Genomic DNA, 4,087 nt, shown 5'->3' with positions numbered 1-4,087 from the left:
AAACACAATTCAAGAATTATCAATGTAATTAACGTTGATTTTTGATAAGTCTTAGGAAAGTCTGCAGAGTTTCTTCATTTACAGATAATTTACAGATAACAGAAAACGACTTTAAAAGTCCTCAAACAAAAGTAGATATAAAAACATTTCATACAAAACCTCTTACTAAGAAAATAATGACAATAAGTAACAGTAGCACAGTTTTATCACAAGAGGTGATTACTCTTATTGTTCTATATTAATCTCATTCTGGTAGTGTTTTTCCATCTGTAGTGTAATATAAAGAAGGCTCAACACTCCTTGGATTATCTGTCTTTGGATCATTTGTCTTAATAAAGTCAAACTTGATTGACCCCTTTGAACCAGAAGTCATGTCTGTGGCTGTAGCTGTTATCTCCGTGGAGCCGAACCTGATTTCTAACTTCACCTTTCGCTCTCTACCTCCACTAATGTCAGGCATTGGGACATGAAATGAACCAACTTCCTCAACTCCCAAGTCATCAACATACTTAGGAAAGATCCTTTCTGTGCAATAAAATCTCATCGCCATCAGTGTCTGATACTTGTCTACTGGACGATGGATGTGTTCTCTAGTTTCATCCCACCTGACATCTTCACCTGCCTTCACCAATGTCATAAATCTATCACAGCACCACTCCTCCTTGCCAACCATGAATTTATTTTCTGGTTTATGTTTGAGCTCATCAAAGGGCTCACAGAGGGCCACCCCATATGTGTAGGGGCTTTTTCGAGATGCGACCCAGAACGGGTTTCTTCCAAACTCAACAGCTCCTCTCATGATTGCTTCCTGAGCTCTGAAAGGACACAGAATCGTACAGGTACCACCAAACTGATCGATAATGTACTGATGCAGAATCTGGCTGTTAGCTAAACCCCCAACTAACAAAATGTACTCGATACTGTATTCTCTTTTAAGGATTTCCCCAAGATTCTTGGTGATGCCCTGCAGACTCTCCTCAAAGAAATATCTCATTTTTTCTTTGGAAATTTTTATGGATCCATTGTTCCAGGACGCACCTTCCACTGACTCAAAGAACTTTTCTAAGGTTTTCTTTTTCTGAGCCAGTGTTCCCAGATTAAATGAACAGGTGAACTGAACATCTTCACCTGACTGAGACAGGTAAAATCATACATCAACTTCTGAACCTCTCTTGGATAATTGTCCTCATATTCATCCCAGACTCCATCAGTGAATATTTCTCTGAGGAACTCTTTAAACTTTCTGTCCACAGTTTGTCCTCCCAGGTTGTTTCCAGAGGCCTTGTGCAGCTCCTTTAGGGCTCCTCCTTCAAGGACCTCATGAACAGTGATGTCAATGGTTCCTCCTGAAAAAGAAAGAATGATAGACAATGTTCACACCTTGATTTATCAGGTCATACATTCTGAAGTGTATGATGATGAATTTATTATTTTCTTAAGTTTGTTCTACATCATGACAAACTGGATCAGAATTATACAAAGTACCTCCACAGTCAACAACAATGTACTGAGATCCTTGACGCTGATCCAGAGGGGTGCCGTTGTGTTTCTCTGAGATGAAACCATCAGCTGGAAGCTTCTTACACCAGATTGAAGCAGCTTCTGGTTCCAGTGCAATAACCAGTCTCTCCTCAGATCCCTCTTCCACAATACCTGCCTGAAGCAGGAAAGAAAATATTCTAATATAATGAATGTTTGTGAGGAAATTGTAGTTCTAAAAACCTGCTGTCACCAGAGTTGCAGCTTCTCTCATGAACTGTTTTGCTGACTGATCCCAGATGGCAGGAACAGTCAGGACCCAGGTGAAGTCAGAAGCCAAGAACACCATTCCTGCTGCATTGGAGTTAATGGTTTTCAGAGCATCATCCTTCAGAAATCTCAAAGCCTCTGTAAAAACCTTCAGAGCCTCCATCTCCTTCCCATTGGCTGCTTGGATCTTCATATCCCTTCTAAGTTCCTCCTAGAAATGAACACAGAGTTAACAGATACAGGGTAATTTAAACAAAAATGTAAAAATGTCTCAAACCTGGAGAATAACCGGGTGAACAGATCTCTATGAAGTTACTGAAATATTTTTTTTTCTTTTTTTAATACATGTCCTCAGTTCTAATCAATTCCACATGTTGGGCCAAACAGCAATGACAGAAGTACAACTAAAACCTTTTAATAACTGTAAATGTGTACATGTCTAAATAAAATGAAGTACATGTTGAAAACAATGTCTGAAATGAAGACATTACTTCAATATGTCATTTAAGGGTGAACTTAACATGTCACCCTTAAATGTGACATGTTCACCCTTAAACATGTCACATTTGGGGATGAAGAGCCAGTGGGGATCTGGCTCTTCATCACAGGGTGTGATATTGAAGACATACCCGCTGTATGCAGTTCCAAAGTCTAAAGAATTGGACTTACTGTGCCATAGAGAGCCATCTTAAAATTTTGAAAGAAATAGTGTCTCTTTGCATCTTCACCTCCTATGTTGTTGTATGATTCTATGGCTTCGTAACCAAAAGCCACAAATTCTTCAGATTCATCAAACAAGATGCAGGTTGGAGTCTTTGGAGTCTGGAGTCCAACTTCTTTTCCCCACATCTTTAATTGGGGATCTGGCTCTTCATGACTGGGTGTGATATTGAAGACATACCCACTGTATGAAGTTCCAAAGTCTATAGCTATGATGAATGAGTCTTCCATTTCTTGAACTGGTCTGGCTTGTTGCTGTAAGGAAAGCAGAAGAAATGCCAGTAGGAGGAAGTTGCTGCAGGATTTTTATAGTTCATATCTCTGTAAGCCCCGTCCTATTTCTACTCTACATCAGTAAAAGGGAAAGTTTAAACTTTTCACGCGCACACACTTAATAATGAGAATTAACCTAAAAACTAAAATTAGTCCTTTGTTTCTATCTAGAATAAGTTGATTATCATTTGTTACTTCAATTTCTTTACATGTCAGTAACACCAGGACCCAGCCTGAGGGTCAGTTTGGGTCTGCTCCACTCTTACATTGGGAGACTCTGGCGTTCATCTCATCTCACACCGACAGGTTTTTGTGACGACTCTGTCGGCCAATTGACCACTGCACAGTGACAAAGACTTCCTGTGACCGAGAATCAGGTGTAAAATCAGAAAACAATCTGGGATACAATCATGCAGACTCACATTGCACCTGTTTTAAAATCATTGCATTGGCTCCCAGTTCGCATCAGGATTGATTTAAGATTCTTTGTGATTTTTAAATGTCTCAGTGATTTTGGGCCATCTTATCTTGCAGAGCTGCCATTACCTTACGAACCCTTGAGAACCTCGAGGCCTTCTGGTCCCAGATTATAAACAGTTGAAAGAGTCAGAACACCAACTTATGATGAGGCGTCTTTCCAGTATTATCTCCCTGTTTGTGGGACGGTCTGCCACAGAACCTGAGGTCCGCAGAACGTGTTGTTCTTTTTAAGAGCAGGTTCAAGATCCATCTAAACTGGGTCATTTGGGCTTTGTTTATAAAATTTCCATAAAATTCATAACACAATTACAAGAGCCAAAAGAATATTGTTCATGTAAAAGTACTTTGTAGAAGAATCTTTAGTTTCTAAATACTAACTCTCTTAGCCATTAACACAACATTTTTTAAAACACCCACGTAACTAAAAGCCATTAATAGCATTAATATCTCAGAACATTGATCAGTCTCTTATCATGAAACAGATATTTGTATTTCAGTTAAAGGAGACAGTTTGTAATGAAAGAGAAAGAGTTTGTCACACACATCCTCATGTTTCAGTGACATCTGAGTCACTTCCAGGGAACTGAAGTCATTAGAGGAAGAAAAAAATTCCCAACTAAATTCCAGCTGACAGCTCTTTTAGTTTCTGTTAAGTAATGGTTTTTTCCCTCATTAATTACCCAGCAGGTACACGTTTCATTGGATTTGACTGAATAGATATGAAGGAATAAATACATTTGAAAACAAAATTTTAACTCTAAATCTTTACTGTCATTTACAGACTCAGACATTGTAACCAGTGTGTAACTATTAGATACATTGGTTAAAAATAGAGGCGATATTTGTTTCTATAAAATCTCATCCA

General features: G+C 38.7%; 1 pseudogene; it reads right to left on the bottom strand.

Moving 5' to 3' along the window:
• Positions 1-232: 232 nt before the first annotated feature.
• On the bottom strand, positions 233-2,718 carry LOC106939585 (heat shock 70 kDa protein 12A-like; annotated as a pseudogene).
• Between the last annotated feature and the right edge of the window lie 1,369 nt (positions 2,719-4,087).

This window comes from Poecilia latipinna, unplaced genomic scaffold (genome assembly GCF_001443285.1).
Source record: "Poecilia latipinna isolate Pla-1442-1.1 unplaced genomic scaffold, P_latipinna-1.0 Scaffold2917, whole genome shotgun sequence".
In the NCBI taxonomy this organism is placed as follows: Eukaryota; Metazoa; Chordata; class Actinopteri; order Cyprinodontiformes; family Poeciliidae; genus Poecilia; species Poecilia latipinna.
The sequence above is the reverse complement of the archived record's forward strand: the minus strand, read 5'-3'. Positions and strand labels throughout refer to the sequence as shown.